We start from the raw sequence: 14,026 nt of genomic DNA, 5'->3' as shown, positions 1-14,026 counted from the left end.
TATTTTAATAATCGATTAATCTGTAAATAATTTTTTCGATTAATCGATGAATCGGATAAAAACAAAAACCAAGAAAAGCATTCATTTCCAACCCTTTATTCAAAAACAGAACCAAAATCTTTAGAAAGTGCACAAGCATGTTGCTCCTTGAACATCCCTGAGCTGTTATAAAAATAATAAAATCAAATAAAAATGGACTAACACAAAAAACATACACATGTATGCTTTACATCTGCCAAATATATAGACTTTTTTTAAATAAAAGTGCCACCTGAGCTGCCAGAACAATAAATAATTTATAAAAACTAAAGAACAATACAAATCAGAAAACTTAACAGGATTTGTTTGAATGTAAGAACTTGTTCTCTACACTACACTGCAGACAGACACTCGCAGATGCACACACTCGCAGACGCACATACTTTTGCAGACGCACACACTGACAAACACTGACACACACACACACTCTCTCTCAAATTCACTTGAAGCTTATTCATTCAATTACTACCATCATTGTAGTAAGTGCAAGCTTCATTTATACACCACATTTTAACAAAGCTTAAGATGACCAAGAGCTATAAAAGAACTTTAAAATTAAATTAAAAAGTACAACACACACAAATATATTTGTCAATAATAACCTATATGGGAGAAAGCACAGAATATACACTGCAAAAATTGCTTTTCTAACTTAGTAGTTTTGTCCTGTTGTCAGTCCAAATTAAAAAAAAAATCTTATATCAAGAAACATGTACTAGACACATGAAAAAGCATAAGAAATTATGTCTTGTTTTCTGAAAAAACACCTCAAATTAAGTGATTGTTTGCTTAAAGCAAGAAAAGTTATCTGCCAATGGGGTACAAAAATAATCTTGATGAGATATAATTTCAAACAGAAGTTTTAAGCATCAATTAATTTTCTTGTCTAGTAATCTTGATTTAAGATTGTTTAGATATTTGGACTGGAAATTAGACAAAATTACTAAGGAAGTTTTGCAGTGTAGCTATACATGACAACAGATTGATAAATGAATGGTCCTAAAAAGGCGAGTGAATAAAAACGTGTCTTTAGTCTTACAATGCAAAGCGCAAAGTAACTACACCACCCCTGATTATACTGTTATTAACGAGCTAATGCTAACTTGTGATGCTTGTCAATCTGGATAACGAGTAAACACCAGCACCAGGGACATTACGTTCTTCACTTCGAAACGGAACAAAAGTAGGATTCTGTAGTGACTTAACCTGCTGTTGAACTCCCTTCCTCCTCATCACAGACTCCAACATGTTTGAGTTTCAGGTGCTGGATCATTGCCGCGTTGCTCCCGCCATGTCGCGTTTGCATATTTTGTAGTTAACACAGCTTTTCTGTTTATTTAGTGTGAAATGCTCCCGCACCTTGGATGACTTGGGTCGCGCTGATTTCTCTGCCTCCGTCATGTATCTTTCCTCCGCTCGTTTTTTTTATTTTTGCTCCGCCCTGTATATGAGGCGCCGAACTCTGCTAGCATCAGTGCGCGAGAGAGACCGAGTGTGTTTACTTCGCTCCGCGCTCAAATAAAGTTTTTTTTTTAATAACCAAACGTCTCCGCGTCGCGCGACACAACGAATCGATAATGAAATTCGTTGACAACTTTTTTACTAATCGATTTTTATCAATTTTATCGATTCGTTGTTGCAGCCCTAGAAAACAGTGAGTGCGAACCTTACCTTGATTGAAGGAAGCACGTACGTTCTGGGGTGGGGGAGAGGTCATTGCTCCGGTCCTGGATTGCGCCTTTCGTGTGGGTGCCGGTGCAGGAGTGAAATTCATATGTTCCCGTCGTGTTCTCGAAGCCTGGGCTCTGTGCACAGAAACACGTGGAGTAGAAGTGGTGGGAGTATTACTGTTACTGAAAAGCTCAATAAAAGGAAGGAAGGAGTCGGGAATTGGCAAACATTTAAACATTTATTCTAGTGGTGGGCCGTTAACGCCGTTAACGCCGTTAACGCAGTGAGACTATTATCGCGCGTTAAAAAAAATGTCGCCGTTAATCTATTCTCAAAGTTGGGTTGGCAGCTGGGACTATACTACGCAAGCTATGATGACTTTCACCTTGATATTTTAGCGCGGATGTATACCAGCTTAACTGCACTGTACGGGGCGAGAACGAGATTTTTCAACTCGCGTCATTCGCGGAAGCAGAAGCAGCCTCATCATCTCATAACCAGGGCTTCATTCGCGCGATTCGCGCAGCAAGTAGGTCTATCGCCTCTTTGCATTAACATATAAATCACTCGCGCTTGACACGCCATTCGCGTTTGGTCTGAACACAACATAACGTTACTGTGAAATTACCGCATCAAACGTGACGTGCTAACATGGATGCAGCTATGAAGCCGCCGGGTTTGCTTCAGGGAATATTAATTTTTAAGAAGCTTCCCAATAGAAACATAGACAAGACTAAGGTTGTTTGCACCTTGTGCAATGCGGAATTGGTTTAAAAAAAACACTTTCTCTCAACAGGTACTGGTCTAGCTTTAGTTGAAACCAGTAACTTTGTATTGAGATCTAATGTATTATGGCTCCTGTATGACATATCGCTTGTTGCTCCCTCACTCTTTGTAAGTCGCTTTGGATAAAAGCGTCTGCTAAATGACTAAATGTAAATGTACTGTAGGAGCTCTTCCAGTCTCAAGTACCACCTAAACGGAAATCATCCCTTAGCTAATGCGGAAGTAAACACAAGTTCATCTTATTGAACATAATTTAATTTTCATCACCAATTATCATAGTAGAACAGCTTTCTCAAGCAGTTTGTGATGCATTTTGGAAACAGGAGATGAGCCCCTGGTCTAATGCGCCACCTGGCTTGAGAAACCCGTTCTCAAAGACTTACTTTTAGTCATTATTTGGGTAGCACACATATTCTGAATGCCTTCGGCAGAATTCAAATGAGCCATTTTAATCTAGATTAATCTAGATTAATTTTGGAATTAATCTAGATTAATCTAGATTAAAAAAATTAATCTATGCCCACCACTAATTTATTCACATAAAATCGAGGCCGACGGCCGGCATAAATACAAACATAAACCTGTTCGGGCCCGGTTCTCGCTCATCGACGTTCCGGTCGCTTGTTCTCTTATGCTCCCGATCTCCTACGTGATACAAGACCAGTGCGCGCACAGCTGGCTCTCATTAACAATTACTCACCGGTAGTCCTGTCGCGGTTGGGAAATTTGGCTTGCGGTAAATATGGCTGGCACAATAGTGCGGTCGACGGTATTACCGCACCCACATTTTTTGAGTGATTTATCATTATTTTAGTGAATTTAAATATTTATTGATCAGTTGTTACATTGAAGTGTATATATATATATATATATATATATATATATATTTTAAATGACAGAGAGACAGGTTATATTTTTTTTATATTGTTAAATGCAGAACAGAACACCACGAACCATGCCTTGAATCTGAAAAACGAAAAAACTAATTTAGCCTATCACATAAAAACAGTTTAAATCAAAATACAGCAAATAAAAAGATAATATATAGGCTATATCTTCACTTGATCATTAACTTTTTAAATGAAAGAGAGACGGGTTCTAAAAAGTTTTTTGTCCAATGCTAAATGCCGAACACAGCAATACACTATAACAATAGCATGCATTCAATCTGAAAAACGAAAGAACTCGAGTATCACATGAAAACAGTGTAAATGAAAATACAGCAAATCAATAATAAAAACTAAATAAATAGGACTTCACTCACTTGAGCGTCAAGGAATGTGATTTAATCCTGGGTTATCTTGTCCTTGTTTCGTGCTAGAAAAACGAACATATTAACATTATGTGGTTTCAGGGACGAACGCATAGCTGTAACAATTTTTCCGGCGGCACTGAAAACTCTTTCTGATGGTGTGCTGGCCCCACAAATACACATTTGCGAGCATCGGAAATCTGCCCTGGTTTTTGCGCCCAGGAATGTGGATTTGTGTTAGAGTCTATTAGCACGTGAGCTCGTTATCTGCGCGAACTCTCCTTGGTACGGACGCTGATGCGGAGGTTGTCCGTGAGATGAGACCTCAAATTCGACGTATTGCTGCGTGTTACAAGCACCTTTCTTCTGCAAATTTTGCATATCGGCTCATCTAAATTGTCTGGCTCTCCCTTAACATTCGGTTCAAACCCAAAGTATTCTCAAACTGGCGACGTTACATTAGGTTTTGGGACGAGAGCGCCTGCCATTGCGTCCATCTTTAAAAACACCCCATACTAACAGTTGGCGGGACAGTGATACACGTGACACTCTTGTATTCATCACTGATTTATTAAACATTCATTGCAGAATGCAAAGGTGTAAAAAAAAGAACAGCATACCCTGATGCCATACTCAAAAAAAGGTGGTTGCCGCGGTTTCTGCGGTTGCGTTCCTGTCCCTGCGGTTGGCTTGTCAGTAGCGCGGTAGTACAATACAGCGGTTACCGCGACAGCTCTACTAACCGGTCTCGAACCACGGTCTCGTCCCGCCTACTCCACTAAAATTACAATCACGTCGAAAACTTACCACAGCTTTGCGAGCATCAGCCCGGTATGTTTCCAGCGCCGTTTTACATTTTCGCAGATGTGTTTGTCTCTCGAGTAGATCGTGGATCTGCTTCTCCAAAGCCTCCAGTTCAGAGTGAAGTGCGAAGTTAGAGTCATCATCTGCACTCAAAGGTAACGTTAAACACATGTCTGAAACATTAGCCATTAGTGATGTAATAATGAGAACAGTGAGTTAAGCAGTAAGGGCAATATTCAGAAAGTAGAGGCTGTTAATGCTAACAGCCTGAGGGCTAATAGCGAGTGATCAAATAAAACGAATACAAATTTTTGCATTATACGACAAATTTGGTATGGGATAAACTTAAGGATAAGTGTTATCTTTTACACGCTCTCAGCAAACAGGAATTAATGTCCTTGATCAACCGAATTATTGCGGAATTTTTTTTTTTTGTCTCCAGACAAATGATTTCAGACGTTAATAACCCTAATAAATCATACTAACTTGTTTAAAGTGCTCATCCGATCAGTCCTTTAAGCGTTACAGGAATAATGTAAATTTATTTATCTGCTCTTTATGTCTTCAGGTCTTTATGAGACGCGTCTTTGGCGGAAGAAGTAGCGCTCACAAAGAGGAAATGGTTCAAATGAAGCGCGTTTCGTGCTTAATAAAGTTAATAGAATATAGTGGCAAAACATAATCAACATAACTTTCCCAGAGTGCGCGTGATGTGTACAGCTCAGTTATGTAGACGCACTGCTCAATTTAAACTACAGAAATAGTCTGTTTTGATAGTTCATTATTTCTCGTGGAATGGATCGAACGAAGCCAAGCTGGGTGAAAACCTGTCATCCGTTGGAAACTGGACATTACCTCCCTATGAGTGTTTTCTTTTTTTGTCATCTTGTAGGAATTCCATATGTGCCACTATGGCATGTAGAAACGGTTTCAAACAGTACAAACGGTTTCCTTTGTTTAGTTTCTGTCCGATAGTTAACTGCTAGTTGTATAACTAACAACGTTAGCTAGCATACCCTATGCGTTCAAAAGTTACAGTGTTTAACTACAGCTGTTGTCAGGGTTTTTGTTTGGCAATGACAGCAGGTTTTTGTTAAAATATCAAAGTGGAGACTGTAATTCAGTCGATTGTGGCACTCAACAACACAAGAAGATGATATTTTAAACTTCTTATGTAGGGATGCACCGATACTACTTTTTCCTTGCCGATCCGATTCCGATACCGGAATTCTACGTATCGAATGATACCGATCCTGATCCAATTTGATACTAGCACTGTTTTCCTTGATCAATGTAAAGTTGCATATTTTATCTTTTATTGCCAGAGGTGGATAGTTCTTAAGCATGTTTACTTTCAAGTACATTTTAAAATATCTGTACTTTATCAGAGTACTTTGGACAAAAAATACTTCCCTACAGTATGAAGCACATCATACTAACTCCACTACAGTCCATAAATAAATGTTGTTTTTAAATTTTTAATCCATGAGTACATTAAAATCTACCACCATCCTTTACTTAAGTATTTTTACTTTTAAAAGTAGAAAAGTATGATTTTTTAAATGAAATAATTGCTGTATTAAACTTAAAAAAAACATACAAAACAAAAATGTGGACTCCTAAAGCACAGATACTTACAAAATGTTTAACAAATAAATCTCTGTTTACTACACAAAACTATTAGTATAAAAGTCTCCAAACTCGCTTATGCACATCCTGGACACAAAATTATGTGCTTAATACATTCGCTTCTACGTTATTTTAAGTAATGCGCATTGGATGCATAATGATGTGCTGAATGCACCCACTTCACTCACGTGCATCCTGGACGCATGATGATGCATCCTAGTGATGATCCTGTTGTCGCGGGGATCTTTGCTTCCCAACTTCAAAAGAGTTATAACACAAAGAGAAGAGATATGTTATGTTTAAATTATCCACTTTAGACCAAACCACAGCTTTTACAGGCACCTGTCATTGTTACTAAATGGACATAACATAAACATTTGCTTGTAATTAGATTATTTTATGTCCGACAACAGAAACATTGAATAATAAATGAAAGGTCTAAGTCTAGCGCAACCTCTCCTCAGCTGTCAGTAACGGAGACATTTTTTAAAGCATCAACCCTACTGCAAGGACAGTAATAAGCATAATGAAATATCAGATTATCAGATAAATAATGTAATAAATTTACTTTGATCATGGACACTTTATATTGTGGAAGACAAAGGGTTTCTGGGAATCATGTCACAGGGTGCTATGTTTTATGAAAATATGTGGTAACACTTTCCTTGAAGCGTGTATGTTTAATGCATTATTAAAGTAGTTGTAAAGCATTGTAATGCACATTTTAATGCATTGTAATGTCTTATAGATAATTGTTATTACAGTTAATACATTATAACAGTAAGCAACTCATTGTTACGCTACACATTTTAAATTGGTTATAATTCTTTACAACTACATATAATGCATTACAACACACATTATGAATAATAATAATGCATTTTACCCTTTAATAACTCTTTATAATGCATTATACATACATGCTTCAAGGAAAGTGTTCAAATATGTAACTTACTAATATTAATTTGTTAATTCATGAGACTTTCTCTTCTGGAACTGAGAAAGCTTTAAATGGCTCCTATAATCGGTGATCGGTATCAGCCGATACAGCTTTCAGTGATCGAGGATCGGCTCCAAAAATCCTGATCGGAGAACCCCTAAAAGCAATTGTACTGACAGGTGATAAAATGTCATCGATACTTCCTTTTATCAATTCGAGCCCGAGTAAGGTTTTATAAAAAATATACTATGTTACATATTTAATGATTATGGCTAACTGTTTAACCTTTTATATACGACTTATAAAGACTATAAACAGACAAGCATATATATCATACAGAGTTTGTGTGAGATAGAAACATTATTCATTACGGCAGGGAATGGTAACATACTGAATAACGCAAGCGCTTTGGCCCTTCTTTTTTTTCACCTTGTTCGCGTGTCTGCATTTTCAAATGTAACCATTCGTTTTTAGTTGTCTCATCTTTTGGCAGAGCAAACAAAGAGTCTTTCTTTTTGCTACAAAACACATAGCGTCTATGCGACATGGCTGCGGCAGTGACGATACAATTTGATTTTCAAGTACGCCCACTTTACTTGCGTTTAGATTTGGACGGTCTTAGTCAGGTCATACCACGAAATGACATAGATTCGTGGGGGTGTGGTTACACAAGGCGTTTCAGGCAGGTCTGGGTGAGAGTTCACTTTTAGATGAATATATCTTTTGTTCTGACACTTTGATTTTTGCAATTTTATGTGTCTAATACATGCATGGGCAACTTTAAACACACCAAATACACAGTAAAAATACATATTCGCGCCATATTACCCCTTTAATAAATTTAGGTGGACACTAGGTAAAACGCTTATAAGCAAACTTGACCAATCAGGAGCCGAAACAATTATTTTGACACTTCAAATTATCTAAGTAATATTTCTACTCGGACAAGTGAATGAAAAGCTTTCTTGTCCCAAGGACAACCACATGACAACACTTAATGTCAAGCCCTGTTTAAACACAAAACCAATGCAAGTCAATGTTAATTCAGTAACCAACATTCTTCAAAATTATTTTTTGTGTTATCCAGAAGAAAGCTTTTTAGACTGTCGGTATGACGGCCTAGTGGTTATCAAACAAATCTCCTTTTCAAAAAAGAAAAAGGATGCCATTTGATGTTCCTGTGAAGTGAGTTGATTTAATTCAAAGTGATTTAATTTGTGTCGAGAGCATCACACCAATCTCTCCAGGTCTGGAATGACTTTACAACTCCACTTGCGTTCATCAGGGAGAACAGATTTAATAATTGCTCTTCTGTTTGCATTAGTGTGCATGAGTTGTTTACTAAACAATCAAATACTGCAAATTCATTCTCTTTGTGCAGTAAAAGACATTTCACATTTATTTGAATTCGAAATAGCAGAATGACAATGAAGAGATTTCCAGATAGGCAAACAAGCAGCTGCTTTAATGAGAGCAAAGTCCATTATGTTTGTGCTCTTCAGAAGCAGCTCAAATCAATAAGTAATCTGAAAGAGAGAGAAAGAGCTCAGACAGTCTGCATTGAATGCCAGCTTGTTCACTGAAATTTGAATAAGCAGAATGCTCCTGCGCCTGAAGATGAGTTATTTTAGGAAGTTGCATTTTTCACAGACTGGAACAGATTGATCGAAGTGTTCGTAAGGAAAAAGGGCAAAATATCTTGTGCTAGGCATTTTGTGTGGGCACTTTTAAGACACCATATAACCAACAGCTCAGTCACTGACAAATGGGTTAGTACACATTCAACAGCTTTACAGTTATGAAGCCTACAGCATCTTGTGAAGAGAACAGTATTGTATTTTAGTTTAATATTACGACTGGTCTGCCAAATATAAAATAGGCAGTTTCTGCAGAAAAAGAAACTGCAGCTACTTATTGAAATTTTTAAATACTTTAAGCTGGCCTAGTATGTTGTAATTCTGCTCACAAATCAAGCTGGAACTCTGTGGGTTTGGGCTGTATTTACGGGCTGTAAACTCTCACACACACACACACACACACCAACAGCTGAATTTGAAATGAAAATGCACTAGCAGCCCATTTTATGTTTTTGTTATATCTCATATTTCCAAATCTAATGAGGGTTAAAAAATATGCGACAGGATGTGGTTTAAGCTATTTGCTAATATATTTGATTGTGAGAAGGGAGCGTTCCTTAGAAGAAAGCCGCCAGAGTTTAATGCAGTTTGATTGAGCAATGGCCAAATAATAGTTTGTCTACGTTAACATTGCCCTAAAAAACGTTTTCCAGACGTAAAGCACATGCTTTTTCACTGGTTCAGTTGTTATAACAAAAATGGGCAATAAAAAATTCACAACTTAATTGAAAAGTCAAAATAATATATTTAAGACTTAATTTAATTAAATAAACATTTAAACATTGGACGTTTCTTAACTGGATAGTTCATTCCAAAATGAAAATTCTGTAAAGAATTACTCAACCTCAAGTTGTTCCAAACATGATTGAACACAAAGACATAATTTTGGAAGAATGTTAGCAACTGAGATTTCTTAGGCACCATTGACTTCAAACAAAATGAGAACTGTTTGTTTTCCTAAATTCTTCAAAATATTTTCTTTTGTGTTCAACAGAACAAAACAATATACAATAATTATTTTTACTATGGTAGTCAATGGTGCCGCAGAAATCTCAGTTGCAAACATTATTCCAAAATGCTTTCTTTGTGTTCAACCAAACAAAGGTATTTATACAGGTTTGGAACCACAAGAGGGAAAGTAATTCATGACAGAATTGTCATTTTTGGGTGGATTATCCCTTTAACCAGTATTGTTTAGATCTTGCAAAATGGTATATAGTGGAGACGTCAGCTGAAAATCAAAGGTGATTGTTCAAATGTAATGAAAGGAATGTGTGTTTGTAAAGGAAATAATATCTATCTTGATTGGGTTTACTGTAGAGCTAAGTCAGGTTCGTAGAGGCTAGCAAAAGCAAGCTGACTTTTAAAGGATAATAGGAAAAGGTCCAACCCCCCCTTTAGAACTCTCTCCAAAGCCATACCTTATATCAGTTACCTTCAAGCGGTACTTCACCCCTGAATCAAAATTTCCCTATGGTTTACTCACCCCCAAGGCATCCTATAACTGTCTTATTTCTTCTTGAAGAGTAAGTTATAATACTACATATCATTTTAGTTGTTTAGTCATATGTTATACTGTATATTCTTCACATACTGTAATATTTAGAGCTCTTAAATGTTTGAATGTTATCAGGATGGGAAGAGATTTATTACCAGTAATTCAAAAGAATTTGTGAAAACATTGCTTTAAAGGTGTTGCAAGAGCTCAACCATGAATACTGGAACCAAAACTGTGGCTCTTTTTCAATTTGTGGTGCTTTCTGGCTGCCAGTCATATTAATGCGTTCACTGGGCAGAATATATACTGAATATGAAGCGGGGAGCTGCAAGCATCAGTTAGTCATGCGAGAACGGCATTTTGCTACCTTGCTGAATTCACCGTTCCGGTTCATTTTATTAGTTATCTGCGACACAGAGATGACACACTGCTCTCCTGATCCACCTTCACCCTTGCACAGTCTGTTATTATTGCACAGACTATATATTTTTCTCAGTATGCAAGTTCTCCATGCTATTCTCTACAAGATGATCTACAGAAACTGTAGGTATTATGGAACTCTGAACGAAATTCGATGGTGTCCTGCATCAGGCAGAAATATGTAAGCACAGCATGTCCAGCCGTAAGGGGCCGTTCCTGCCATGTGTGCTCACTCACATCAGGAGAGATATTGACGAATAAGGTCATCAGATGACAGGTGCAAACAAAATAGAAACTGTCTCACTCTGCTTGAAATACTTCTTTTGAGTAGCCGAGGAAGAGCTGTTCATCCAGCAAGTACAAACATACTCGCACATACATGCGTCTATATTGTCCAGAGACAATGTGTTTAGACACCAACACATCCCTACCTGTAGGTACTGCCATGTTGAGCATTGCTAAGCAGAGAGTTTGTTTAAAGCTACTCGCATTAATTATAGATGTAGTGTGCTGGAGCTTCTAAGGACTTTAATGGCTTCACCTGTGAGAGATTGCGAAGGTTTGCACAAATGGATCAACCTGATGAAAACAACTTCTAACGTCAACAAACAGCAGGTTCCTGATAAATACCACAAAGTTAGTGTAGTGTAATGGAAACAGTTGTATCATGTTTTTCTAATATTTCCTTATATTTACTGCTGTTTATTTACATGTTTTCCATAGATAGCTGATTCTCAGGAATTCTTGTTTTTAAAGATACTTGTCAACGAATTATCCTGTGCTTTAATCTGACATGTAAATAAAACACATAAAAACAAGGTCTGATTTGTAAATAATGCATAATTAAACATTTTCAGTTTTTTTTCCAAAAACTCTGAATCTGTCAATACCATAGCAAGTTTTAGAAAAAAAAAGAGAACCCATGATGTCTATGCAAGGTTTTATTCGTCATTAATAATTAAACATTAATAAGATATATTCATATAGAAATGTAAAACATTTAAATACGAAAATCATCTTTTATGGTAATGATAATCAATTTTGTTGTGTAAACTTTGAAAAGAAACCTGGTAGCCATTTGGAAGGTAATGACACGTGTGCGTGCTGCGTAGATACCAGTCATGGACACTTTTTCCAAATAATCATCTAGAAATATTCTATAAATGTTTTTGTCATCTGGAAGAGCATCCAGTTTTTCCAGAATATTATATATAGATACACTTTTTCTTAGAATTTATGTATTTATTTTTTGCTTCAGGCCATATTGTACTTTCCTGGACAGGCCAATAATTTGTTGGTCCTGGGATTTATTGCCCTTTAATAATAACAATTTATAGCTTGAATGTATTTTTTTTCTCTTTCATTCTTTGTGTATAGAATACCACAAAAGCAACTCATTCTTCCTGAATGTGTGTCCGAGCAGATTAGTGGACATTGTTTGTGTTGTGTGTTACCTATGCTAGTGTGTTCATGATACTTCATACGTGTTCTCTCAGGAGATAACCTTGAGCGTGTCCTCTCCTCCTTATCATATGCTGTGGGCTGGGCTAGCTGTGGGAAAGGAAATGTGATCAGAGCAACAATGACTTTCTTTTGCTTGATGGATAAAACCTGTTGGGATTCTTAGCATTTTTCTCAACCCTTTAGATAATGAAGCTGTAAATGATGATGGTGCTTGTGATGATAAAACCATCACGCCTCTTTCGCAAACTTTGAGGATGGATCACTTATTCTAAAAAGCAGTTAGTGACATGAGATCTAATGAGCTCTTCAGGCTGAAAAATTAGTTGGTTGTAGAAGCTTCTTAAGGTATTTTTGATGCACAGGCAACCACAAGAAATGGAAGAATCTGCTCTTCATTAATAAATCATTACCAATACTTTTTCTGAGACATTGTGTTATATATTTACTGTAAACACACAGCTTTAGTAATAATCGTTTGTGCAAAAAGCACCTTTTCCGAGGTCGCTTAACTAATGCATATGCGCACAGATGGCAAGCACCTCACAAACCTTTGTGTAAAGCACTGAGAATCGTCTGTCTTTATCAATTTACAATTGGCTTTTGTTACTATAAGGCGGGACTTCCATTGCTAGAGCTTTATTATTCAGCATTGCATTCGCTCCCCATTTATAGTAATGGCGGTGGTGCATCTTGTTGATATCCATAGAATACCTCAAAGATTATGTATTTTTGCATCCAAACCCCGGAAGCGAGTCAGCATTTTAGCACTTCCAGTTCAAATGCCCCAAAGTCTATTGTTTTTTTGGTAAATTGCCTGAAATAAATTAGTTTTAAATTTTAATCCATGACATAAAACCACCAGTGGTAACCCACTCATCATTTTTTTTAAAGCTTTGTGTCTTAAAACATCGTATGCTAACAAGTTACTAAAAGCATATTCGTAAGATTCTTCTAAAACATAAGATGTTATTGCAGATATAAATCTCACAAATAATGTAACATGGACACAAATCTCTAAAAACATTGATGGGGATTCATTCAGTAATAACTTGGCAGGTAACATGTTTTTAATAAAGTTTGAAAAAGTTATCGAAGGCTTGGTGGTGGTGATGTTAATTACGAGCAAACATTAGTCTGTTTATAGGCTCATGTTAGCTTTTTACTTCTGACAATTGTATTCTGGCTTCAAAATTAATAAATCTTATGTTAATTTGTAAAGATAATATTGATAGACAAAAGTGTAAACATCAGAAATGCTTGTTAATAGCAGATCTTAGTTTTTGCGATCCTCCGAAAGTGTATGGAAAATACATGGACTTTCTGTCGAGGGAACCAGTGCGGTGATATCTTCCAGGTTGGCCTCCCAAAACATGTCATCTCTCTGTACCAAGTCTTTGCTACAGGCTCTCAAAACACTACAATACACTGTAAATCATGGCAGGTACAATTTACATTTTCGTTAGATCTCTCATATTGGCATCTAATTTTATGCATAATCTTGCAATGTCGTCTCCATCAGTAGTTTAAAGTGCATATATTTGCTTCAAAATGGCAGATGGATATAGATTATGGCATGATGTTGATTTTTGTAGTGAGTGAGCATTATTAGTACAGTACAGCTTTGACAGCGAGTATCTTGTGCCATTGGGATTTATTTGACCTATGGGTCAAAAAAAGACCTTCCATGACAGAATGTGCTGACATCCAGCTATGTGTTGTTCATATATAGTAAGACTGCTTTAGTACAACATCTAAACCCAGTTTTACACAGCTCCCTGATGGATGCACCGTAAAGGCCTCTGAGACTATACTACATGCAACCATGCATCAGTGATTTTCCTTTCTGTAACATTATAAACTTAATCTTGGCTGTGGTCTGTATCAGT

At 36.8% G+C, this 14,026-nt stretch overlaps 1 protein-coding gene across 3 annotated transcripts in view; it reads left to right on the top strand.

Annotated features, from left to right (window-relative positions):
- The window catches only part of slc24a4a (solute carrier family 24 member 4a), a 63,814-nt gene that overhangs the window by 32,431 nt on the left and 17,357 nt on the right, over positions 1-14,026 (top strand). The window lies entirely within an intron of this gene.

The sequence above is a fragment of the Triplophysa dalaica genome, chromosome 15 (assembly GCF_015846415.1).
Source record: "Triplophysa dalaica isolate WHDGS20190420 chromosome 15, ASM1584641v1, whole genome shotgun sequence".
Taxonomy (NCBI): domain Eukaryota; kingdom Metazoa; phylum Chordata; class Actinopteri; order Cypriniformes; family Nemacheilidae; genus Triplophysa; species Triplophysa dalaica.
Note: the sequence above shows the minus strand (reverse complement) of the source record. Positions and strands in the feature narration are given on the sequence as shown.